The sequence below is a fragment of the Mus caroli genome, chromosome 13, assembly GCF_900094665.2.
Source record: "Mus caroli chromosome 13, CAROLI_EIJ_v1.1, whole genome shotgun sequence".
Lineage (NCBI taxonomy): Eukaryota > Metazoa > Chordata > Mammalia > Rodentia > Muridae > Mus > Mus caroli.
In genome coordinates this window covers 102,294,493-102,306,403 of record NC_034582.1, presented here as the reverse complement: position 1 = coordinate 102,306,403, position 11,911 = coordinate 102,294,493, and the positions used below count along the sequence as shown (strand labels likewise).

The 11,911-nt window shown below is 39.5% G+C and overlaps 1 protein-coding gene and 1 pseudogene across 2 annotated transcripts in view; both read right to left on the bottom strand.

Annotated features, from left to right (window-relative positions):
- Pde4d (phosphodiesterase 4D) overlaps positions 1–11,911 on the bottom strand; it is a 1,431,689-nt gene that overhangs the window by 987,610 nt on the left and 432,168 nt on the right. The gene's annotated exons all lie outside the window — the stretch shown is intronic.
- Positions 1–11,911, bottom strand: part of LOC110308424 — a 97,185-nt pseudogene that overhangs the window by 84,154 nt on the left and 1,120 nt on the right.

Sequence of the window (11,911 nt, the reverse complement as noted above, 5' to 3'; positions counted from 1 at the left end):
ATATATATATATATATATATATATATATATATACAGAGCTCTCAAATAATCTCAAATAGCCCTTTACCACCAAAGGGCTGTGGGATGATTCAGTTGATAAAGTGCTTGCCTGGTATGAACAAAGTCACAGGTCCCATCCTAGTACCACATAAAGTTAATGTGGTAGTGAATACTTATGATCACAGCACTCAGGAAGTGGAGGTAGAAGGATCAAAAATTCACGGTCGTCTTCAGCTATAGAACAAGTTCAAGGCCAGCCTGAGATACAAGAGACTATCTAAAAGGGAAAATAAAGATCATTGCATCTTGCCATGAAAGTGCTTATATTGTAAAATTCCCACGATGCTGGCAGGAAAATCATCAATATTTTGAACATGGTATTTAATCATACAATGAAATTATTGAATCTCCTGGTTCATATTTTAAAACAGTATAACACATGTTAAATGTTTTAGTTTTATTTCAACAATTACATATACTTAATGTCATGTATACTTAATGTCATGTATACTTAATGTCATGTATACAGAAAAAAAAAGCATCTGGTTTCTCCTGTTTTGTAAATTTTGATGTAGTACTTAGCCAACCTAAACTTTCCATGTGCCCTTACGTCAGAACCTTACTCCCAGAGCAGTCCAGAATTGTCACATATTTTCTAGTTGGCTTCTACTGACTTGGAGATGGTGTTTCATGTCTCTCTCCAGAATTTGAGCAGCATCCTCCCAATGTTCACCTTTGCTTGATAATCTAGTTTTTCCTTTGAAATCATCCAGTGGAATAGAAAATGATCTCCCCTGTACTGAGGCATATAAAGTTTGCAAGATCGCCTCAGTACAGGGGAACACCAGGGCCAAGAAGTGGGAGTGGGTGTGGGCATGGGGGACTTTTGGGACAGCATTGAAAATGTAAATGAAGAAAATACCTAATTAAACAAAAAGAAAAAAAGAGAAAAGAATATTATAAATATAAAAAAAGAAAGAAAATGATCTCCCTGAGATTACTTCACATTTACAAAACTCTCCCTGTGCCTCCCCATCCTCAACTTGCATCTTCTCAAAATTGCTGCTATTACTGCCCCACTCCTGAATTATTCTGAGCTGGACCTTCACATCTATATAACCACCTTCTATGTCATATCCCACTTAAGGTCAAATAACCACCCATGTAATTTCTTTGTATAAATACTTGGGAGGAAAAAATCCTCAGAAAGAGCACCAAAGTTCACACTCTTCCCTTCCTGCCTGCCATCCATAATTCTACTCTGTCTATGCTTTGCCCTGGCCAGTACTTCCTGCAATGGGTCTGTGGTCATACAGAACCTTCTCCATGCCAACCCACTAATTCCCACACAGTTCCTCAGCACCACTCAGAGTGAGCTATTCCTCTTCTCTCTCCCATCTCCTTCTTGTTTCTTCTCCCCTCTCTCCTCCCCTTTCCCCTTTTCCTCGTCTTCTTCCTTCTTCCTCTGCTTCCTCCATGTCTTCTTTGGAGGGCTGGGTTTCATTATGTAGCCCTAGATGTCTTGGAACTTCTTATATATAGACCAAGCTGACCTTGAACTCAAAGAGGTCTGCCTACCTCTGCCATCCCTAATGCTAGCCTTAAAGGCACATGCCACCATGCCCAACTCACCCTTTGTTTTCTAAACTCTGACTGCTAATACCCTGACTTTACTATTCTCACTTTAGGTTGTCTTTCTACAACACCAGTTGCTCTTTCTCATTATCCTTCATTTCCTATTTCCATCACCCAAATCAAAGCATTGTCTTGGCTTCTATTCATCTGCATTAAATACTTAGCATTAAAACCATCAATGAAAGCAATTAGAATTGTGGACCAAACCAAAGATTATTTGGTTTGACTAAACCTTTCCATGGTCATGTCTCATTGCCAATAGTAAATTAGATATAGAAAGTTGATACCACCTCCAATCTCTATATTACTTAAGTAGAAACTCTGCTTTCTTAGACTAGAAATACAGTTTCTTTGACTAGAATTCACATCACCATCACTGTCTTCTCACTTTCTTGTAGCTTTACATCAGTTAAGCTGCAAATTGTCTAAACATGGCCAGACTGGATCTTATTGTAAGTGCAGATGTCTCCTTGATCCACACCATCATCACCTTCTGGCAGGAATGGAGCATCTGTCTTTTGTAGTAAATGCTGCTGATGCTCTGTTCAGTCTCCTCTTAGTTGGGAAGTACTTTGTCTTTTGGATGTTATAAATTGTTAAGCAGCATCTAACTCCACCCCTGGACCACTACTATAGGAGATCCAAGGGGAACTTTCCTCCTAAGATGTTTACAAGGTCTACCCCTTTCCTCCTATTCTGCCAACAACAATTTCTTTATATGGGGATACAGAACTCAGACCTTTCTCCAGAAGGGCAGTTTTGCAGTCTCATTAATACTCCATTGTACTCTTATGTGATCGAGCAGAGTCCTAGCTTTATCTTTAAGTACATTTCTGTTTAGTTCCACTCTGACCACCCCCATCCGAGTTTTCCCACATTGTAGGGAATGTGGTTTCAACTTCTCAGTAGGTTTCATACTTGACCTGTTCCCTCAGGGTATCCAAAATATAATAACCATGTATGTAGAGGGTAGACATTTTGTTGACTGATAGTCCCAGTTTGGGACACATAGTAGAAATAAAAGTATACTCCCTGTGTTAATGGATCATCTATTTTAATTCTCTTAAATGCATAACCAAGCTTTGCTGCCAAAACCCAAGTGAGACACAGAATCTTATTTCAGGCAAAGTGTTAAGAATTGAATGTCAAAAACCATTCTCTTGAGTAAGAAAATAAAGACTATGCTTTCTGCTATTTTGAGCTAAGGGGGGAAAAAAAGCCTTTCACTATCTCAAGGACCCTAGTCAAAGAAAAGCAACAGTTTAAGAAAAAAGAATAATTTAAAGCATGTTCTTTTGAGTTAAAAAGGTCTTTGATTATAATTTTACTCCCATTAGCTTCAGAAGATTAGCTGCCCACATTAATAAAGCATCACACACAACCAAAGTTGTACTTATTCAACATTTGACTCAAATATTGAATACATCTGTCAGACTACCCAGACATCATGGGGTTTGCTATAAAAAGTTGATGGTTTCAAACTTGCGCTACTGAAAAGAAAGAAGAAAAATTTGAGCCTGAGGTCAGTAACACAAGTTGCAGATGCCAGAGACAGCTCGCTAACTACCAAGCAGGAAATATTTTACTTCTAGTCTGTAATAATTCTTGCTCAAAGTAAAAGCTATAATTTACATAGAATTATGGTATAAATATTTTATTGGAGTATTTATTTTTGCTTGTACCAAACTTCTACTCATTTAGAAACAGGCAGATGGCAAATGAAATGGAAGGGGTGTAAATCAACTTGATAGCTTCCAAACCATATTAATCTACCAGTAGAAAACCCTTCCTTTAAAGAAAAACCTCAGAAGTTGCTCTGAAGCAAAATGGTACACCTGCATTTTGTTTAAAACTCAAACTGGGATGGGCATCAAGACAGTTTGATGAAGTATGTCTTCAAAATTGTTATTTGAATCCAGGCTATTAGACTCCAATTCTATTTGATGTGTATTTGTTTAGCCTCAATCTGTGCAAAGTGGTAAGGCATAGCTTAGGATTCAAAGTGGAGAAACAATTGAAAAACAGGGATGCTTGTAGGATATGGTGACATTCCCATCATTCTCCTGGGCATTTGTGACAAAATGATAAACTGAGGGCACAGTTTGATGATTCGGAGATATTAACCATTGAATCACAAAATATGATCAAGACATGTGGCAATTACAGTGTAGAAGACACTGAGACTGACACAACAGTGACAACAGCTGCCTTTGGTTTGGAAAGGATTTAAAGACATCTAAATTATGGTAGATGGGAAAGATGAGGAGGGATCAACTGTGCAGAAGGAAATGGAGCATGAGCAAAAACCAGTGTGCATGATTTCTGAGGGGGCAGAGGGGCAGAGGCTTCAAGCTAACCAGAAAAGAGGCAAAAGGGAATATTCTTCTTCTCATTCTACCTCCTGTGGTTAACCGACTAATGGGGGTCTCAATATTTTTAAGAACAATGAGAACCTAATAGTTTATATATGCATTTAATTTTTTTTTAATTAATAGCTATATGCACAAGGGCTAGAAGATAGTGCAAGATTTCCTGCTGGGCATACAGGTGAGTGTGAACCACTCAATATGGTGCTGGGAATGAAATTTGGGGTCCTCTGCAAAAGCAGCCCGCAGACCTAACTGCTAAGCCATGTCTGTGGTGTATTTTAGGATTAGGTTAAGTGGCAAGAGATGAGGAAAGACCTCTCTTTTGACTTTTTTTTTAATGGTACAATGTGGAGAACAAAGAGGATGAGGACAAGAAGAGAATACCCCAAAATGAACCAAGGCAGTGAGCATCTGTGGTTAGGAAAGAGGTAGTACTGGTGTCTTAGTTACCGTTACTATTGCTGTGACAAAATACCAGGACCAAAGCAAGTTGGGGAGGAAAGGGTGTGTGTAACTTACACTTCCATATCACTGCTTACCACTGAAGGAAGTTGGGATTTGAAAGCAAACGCAGCAAGAACCTGGAGGTCAGAGTGGATGTAGAGGCTATGGGAGAGTGCTGCTAACTAACTTGCTCATCAGCCCAGGTGTAGTTCCACTGATAATGGACTGGGCCCTTCCTATCAAGCACTAATTAAGAAAATGCCCTATAGCATCACAACAGCCAGCTCTCATGGAGGTTTTTGCTCAGTGAGTCCTCCTTCTCTCCAGCGACTCTAGCTAATGTCAAGGTAACACAAAACTAGCCAGCATGACTGGCCCCTTGTCAACTTGACATATAAACACATCACTATTAAACCATAACATTTTCTACCTCGCTCATCCTCAAGATCACACCATATCAAACATTCTACAAACTTAAATCCTGCTTTTGTGAGTTGCAGTGCACTTCACAATTCTTGGGCTCATCTGTGTTTCCCATGGATTCAGGGCACAAAAGTCCCACAGCCTTATAAATTTCAACTTTTGTGCCCATATCTTTGAGGCTTTTCCCCCACTTTCTCCTCTATTAATTTCACTGTCTCTGGTTTTCGGTGGAGGTCTTTGATTCACTTAGACTTGAGCTTTGTACAGGAGATAAGAACGGATCAATTTGCATTCTTCTACACGATAACCGTCAGTTGTGCCACCACCAGTTGTTGAAAATGCTGTCTTTTTTTCCACTGGATGGTTTTAGCTCCCTTGTCAAAGATCAAGTGACCATAGGTGTGTGGATTCATTTCTGGGTCTTCAATTCTATTCCATTGATCTACCTGTCTGTGTCTCTAGCTGCATATGTAGCAGAAGATGGCCTAGTCGGCCATCACTGGAAAGAGAGGCCCCTTGGTCTTGCAAACTTTATATGCCCCAGTACAGGGGAACGCCAGGGCCAAGAAGTGGGAGTGGGTGAGTAGGGAGAAGGGCCAGGAGGAGGGTATAGGGAACTTTCGGGATAGCATTTGAAATGTAAATAAAGAAAATATCTAATTAAAAAATTAAAAAATAAAAACAAATTTCAACTTTAAAAGATATCCCCTTAAAAATAGCCACCTCTTTTAAAGACTCTGTAAATGAGAGAGAGAGAGAGAGAGAGAGATTTTTTTCAAGAAGAACCAGGGCAGCCATAATCTGAACAAACCAAAACTAACCTCTTCACCTTCTCCAGCTCTGCCCTCTGCAGCACACACAGCTTGTCTTTCAAGCTCAGGCAGGATCCTCTCCGTTCCTGCTATTGTTCTTGGTGGCCATCCCATAATACTAGCATCTCCAAAGTGCTGGGGTCTTCCCTGCAACTGGACTGCACTTTCACCAATATCCTCTCCTGGACTCTCTTCCTGGTGCTAAGCTTCAAATTCTCTGCATGGTCCCTTCAATGCTGAGCCTCCAACTGCTACTAAATGTGCAGCAATGGCCTTCCCTGGCCTCTCACAGTGCCAAGCCTCTGCTGTTCTCCAGGACTCCTTCATGCCTTCAAAATGAGTATCACCTGGGATATTCTTAACACTCCCAAGGTGCAGCCCTGACCACTTCTGGAACAGAGCTTCTATAGGCTGACCCTGAGGACACACTTTCAGAGGACTTCACCTCAATTAGACTGGTCTTTTCTTTTTAACATAATATTTTTATTGATTATTTGAGGGATTTCACATAATGCGCCTCAATCACCCTTACTTCCAAGTTCTCCTAGCCCTGAACCTCCCCCAAAAAAGATTTGATAAAAACTCCCAATATTTTTTTCAGCAGGGTCAAACCCAGTGCCCAGCCCCTTAAAGAAAAGTAAGTCCTTCCCCAGCTCCACTCCTTCTGGAAGTCATTGCACAGAGCTCCATCTCAGAGTTCTTATCAAAGTTCTCCTTGACACCCTCCTGTCTAGGTTGTTACCTTTCTGGGGAGAGGGGTTTCACAGAAGCCTTCTATGCCCCTCTTTCTCACCTGTGAGTTTGCAATCATCAATACCACTGAAAAGGATGTGTCCTTGACCTTTATTTAGAGTCAGCAGGAGGAGTTCCGCTTGGACCATAGACATCCACCTGGCCTTCTGTGTCAGGACATGCCATAGACATGCATGGTCTCTGGTGGCAATATGAGTCATGCTCACCAATATGGTCCCTGGTGGCAGCCCATCCCATGAACATCAACATGGCTTTAGGTGGCAGCATAGACCATGGATAGCTGTATGGCTTTCAATGGTAACATAGGTCACAGACATTAACTTGACCCTTGGCTGCAGCAGGACCACAAACCCAAACCAGACCCCTGACTGCAGTAAGACCAGCTGTCCCCTTCTTAATCATCACTAATCTATAAGCACCTGATGACCAGTATCAATGATTTCCAGCAAAGCAAAGTTTTCACTTTAGTGGTGATGGTCTCTTGTTAATCACAGCTGATTCTTCAGCTCCAGGTGACTAGAATCACAGATTCTCAAACAATTCAACAGCCCAGATGGAGTTTTTAAGTGACTCTCGGGCTTCCCTCTGAAACTTCACAAGCCAGGCCTCCATCCTCTGCCCTTCTCTCAATACTCTTACTTCCCTAACTTCCATAGAACAGTTCACCAAGCCTTGAACACTCAATGGCTTTCCTAGCTCAATTTTACAAAATCCTTCCATAACTCTTCCCAAACAACATGGTCAGGTCTCTTTCAGTAATGCCTCAATATTGTGGTATGAAATTTTGTCTTAGTTAGGGGTACTATTGCTGTGATGTTTCGTGACCAAAGCAAGGTGGGGAGGAAAGAGCGTATTTGGCTTACATTCCCATATTGCCATTTATCATCAAAAGAAGTCAGCCTGCTCCCTATAGAATCTAACACCATCAGCCAAGGGTTGACCCCTGCACCTGACAATGTAGTAGGCCCATCCACCTCAATCACTAAATAAGGAAATGCCCTACAGACTTGCATACAGCCAGATCTAATGAAGGAATTTCTCAGCGGAGGCTCCCTCCTCTCTAAAGACTCTAGAGAGTGTTGAGATGATGCAAAACTAACCAAAACTCCACATTAGTGTCCAGAGAAGTACTATACATCGTATAAGTGAAAGATAAAGTCCATTGGCCCAAGGGACCATGACAAGATCCACAGGATAAAAATCAGGTCATGGTGAGGAGGATAAGTAAAGAACAGGATTTCGGTTTTAAATGTTTAGGATCTGAAGTGTATATTGAGAAGAGAAATGATAAGGGTAAGTAGAAGAAAAGGAAGAAGAGGAAGAAAGGGAATGAAGAGAGAAGAAGAAGAAGAAGAAGAAGAAGAAGAAGAAGAAGAAGAAGAAGAAGAAGAAGAAGAAGAAGAAGAAGAAGAAGAAAAAGGAGAAGGAGAAGGANAGAAGAAGAAGAAGAAGAAGAAGAAGAAGAAGAAGAAGAAGAAGAAGAAGAAAAAGGAGAAGGAGAAGGAGAAGGAGAAGGAGAAGGAGAAGGAGAAGAAGAAGAAGAAGAAGAAGAAGAAGAAGAAGAAGAAGAAGAAGAAGAAGAAAAGGAGGAGGGGGAGGGGAGGGAAGGGGAAGGAGAAGGAGAAGGGGAAAGGGGAAGGGAAGGGGAAGGAGAAGGAGAAGGGGAAAGGGGAAGGGAAGGAGAAGATTATTATTATTATTATTGTTATTATTATGTAGCAGCAGCAGCTAATGCCTAAAATCAGGGAACATGGAAGAATACCAGAGGACACTTTAGGACCCAAACCTTGAGACTCTGTGAAGACGAGACAGGAAAATGAAGTCTGGGAGAACTTCACTTGTCAATTGAAGGAAATTAGAAACAATATTATTATACTGACAACAACATACACAAAATCATAATAACCCCAAGTCAATAATTATATCCTTGTGATATATCAAAATCCACTAATATGATCCAAAAGAAACATCACTTATTATAATTTCTATGAGGCTGCAACATACATTTATTAAATATTATTAAAAGAAACTAACTTGGATATGGTACTGTGTTAGCTGATCTTAAGTATAGAGGATCTGAAAGTCAGAAAAAAAAATGTTTCTTCCCCTGGGTTCACAGCTAGAGCACATTTCTAAAATATCTCATACCACGTGTAAGGAAGATGGAAAGAATATATGCCACCCTTGGGCCTGCTCATGGAGACATCTTCAGTTGTCCAGTTCACATACAGGTGGGAGATACACCTGACATTGAGAAATTAAACCAAAATAAGAAGAAAGCCATGTGTCTGAATGACCAAGTAGAAGGTATTAGGTCAACCAGAAATATCAACTGACTTTGCATAAATGAGACAAACTTCAAAGGTTTAGCTACTGGGATTTGGGGCTTTAAATGGCCCAGCATTTTCTATTAATTATACTGAGTGATACACTGAAGCTGTGACTTCGAAGTAACCCAGATGGGCAGGATTATGTCACAGCAGTGATCATCTTTCAGCTTTCATTGATTCACTACTAAACCATATTTTAGTGATACACAAAGAATATTCAAAGTCAAAGGACAATTAATTTGATGGTAAGCACTTCACTAAACTTGAAGGTGTCCAAATACAAATACAGTGGGTTTTTTGTTTGTTTGTTTTTTTACTTTGTTTACTATGAACAGTATACATATTTGCTGCTAATTATAGATGAACCACACTTTTGCTAGAAAGTTTTATTTTATGTCTTTGACCCCTCAATGAAAAGCAAGCTAAAGCTGCCATAATTGTTGTTACAATGATTTAAATAATAATGAAATGCAGTAGTTCTCTGAAAGTGCAAAGGGAAACTCTGGATTTTTAAAGCGCATAATACTCTTTGCCCAGAATGCCATGAAATTCATCAAAATGTGTTTATAGATAACAACATCAAGTGCTCAGATGACAGCGTGCCAAAGATGTGGTAGGATCTTTATAGAAAGGGCTATGGGAATCACAGAAGCCTAATGAAAACTTTGTTAAGTCTTTGGATAGGGAAATGAGTTTAAAAAAAAAAAAAAACACCAAAAAAATGTGTAGAGAGCCAAAAAGTGTTCCTGATGAAGAACAGACAGAAGGGGAAACGTTAGGTGTCAAAGAGCACTCTGATGACCACAGTTCCTGGAACATACCAGGCAAGTTCACAGAGGGCATGATTCTGCACGTCACATTTCATAAACAAGTAGAGGAGACATTTCCTTGATAGTCTCATGTATAAAGGAGACAGCCTGAGAGGGGTAGCCTGTAACCACCCTTTCACTTGCCTTCCTGGGTGGACTTTGTATCGATGAGAGAATGTCAAGAACTCCTGAACTTTTTCTGCAATTGCCTATCAATTGAACTCATATATAAGCTTCTTTTTAAATTAAAAGGATTACCCACATGTGTGGTGGGGCAGGGTGTGTGTGTGTGTGTGTGTGTGTGTGTGTGTGTGTGCTTGAGTGCAGGTATCCATTGAAGAGAGAGGGCGTTGGTTGTGAGCTTCCTGAGATGGATACTGGGAACTGAACTCATGTCCTCTGTAAGAGCACCACTGTTAAATGCTGTCAACAGCAGGGTCATCTCTTAAGCCCTCAACCCTAGCCCTAAACTGAGCACAAGTCAAAAATAATTGTCAAATTGTACTTCTGAGAAAAAAAAAAAAAAAAAAAAACCAACCACGAAGAAGGAATTGGAGATCAAGTGCATAATGATCTGAAGCCATGTGATGTCACAGCTCCTCAGTGTAGCCTTTCATCTGAACATGTATGTGCAACTACCTGCCTCCAGGCCATGCAGTGCCAGTTAGTGCTTTCCAAAACACCGCGGCTCCATTCTCCAGACAATATCCTGGATTAATCACATTTTTAAAAAATGAGGTTCTTATGTTTTCTTAACCACCATTCCTCAGCATGCACATCCTTAGTTATATTGTGCTGAATGTTTTATTTTTAAGAATTGCTGTTTGAATTGCTATCCTGAGCTCCATTTTGAAAATCAAGTGAAATTTTACTTGGAAATAGGACAAAATCTCCAATCACTCTTGAAACGGCCCTAAACATATTCCTGCCATTTTAGACAGCATAGCAAAATGTTCTCAGCGCTGATAATGATAAAATCAAAGTATCAGTCAACTTTGAAAGCCCTCACAGCGTCTCTATGCCTTAATAGCAAACATTCCTCCAAGATTTCTTTATATAGAAAAAGAACATCTATTTCATTAGTACACAAATGTATGTGTTCTTTCACAACGGATAAAATGATATCTTTCCAAGGAATTATTTTAAAATAAAAAATTTCTGGTGTATTTTTGATAAATATTCTATTTGCTCTCCAAAAATATTCATGGTCATACAAACATTGGTTAACCTAAGAAGGTTTTCAAGCACACAAAGTTTGAGAAATCTTACTTTACAGCTGGTTACCTGTCCTCCTGAACTCCCTTTAGGCTACCGAGAAGAAAAAGATCTACTTTGTCTAGTCCCAGTATGATGGCTTTAACATTATTATGTTTGACAACAGACAACTACTGATCCATAATTAAGAATTCTACATGCTCACTCTAAAATTGAGTCTGTGGGCTCCTTCTACACTCTGGGACCCATAAACAGGGTTTTCACTCTGAGCATCATGTGACCACTGTTTCCCGCAGAATGCTATAGGTAAAGATGACTTTCTCCACATATGTATGCTATAACTAACCAAAGGGCATATTTTAGCATCAGTTTAGAACCTCAAATTTTCCCAAAAATCCTCAGCCCTAATCTGTTGATAATGCTCTTTTAAGGGATATTCCTAAATACATGCAATCTACTCACATGTAGTCTCCATTTCGTTATCTTTCTTCTCTTGTTTTGAAATCACCTCATTACTGTTTTTCACTTGAACCCTATAAATCTGAATTTTTCTTTGTACTCATTTTTATTTCATTTTTCTTTTATAATCACATCATTTCTCTCTTCCTTTTCCTTCTTCCAAACCCACCCATAGCCTTTCATTACTCTCTTCCAAATACATGAGCTCTTTATTTGTTAATAGTTATTACATGCCTATTTGTACATATATACTTACATATTTTACATATATAATATCTTATATATACACAATAGATTCTACACATTTTTATTATATGTTATATAACTATATTTGTACATGTATTATACATTTCTAAATATAATCTGTTCAGTTCATATAATGTTACTTGTTTGTATATGTTCTCAGGGTTGGTCATTTGGTACTGGACAACCCATTGGTGTGATCTTCCCTGTGTGATGCATTTGGCCCCATCCCATCGGCATTTCTTGGTTGCCTGTAGCTCTTTGTGTAGAGCTGAGGCCGTGAATGCTTTCCCCAAATAAATAAAGGTTAAGCATTGGGTTATTTACACGTGCATTAGAAAAGATGGCGGAGGGGCTCCGAGAAGACAGTTCATATCAATCAACCCCATTAAATAGAAGCTTCTGTTTCCAAACAGGGT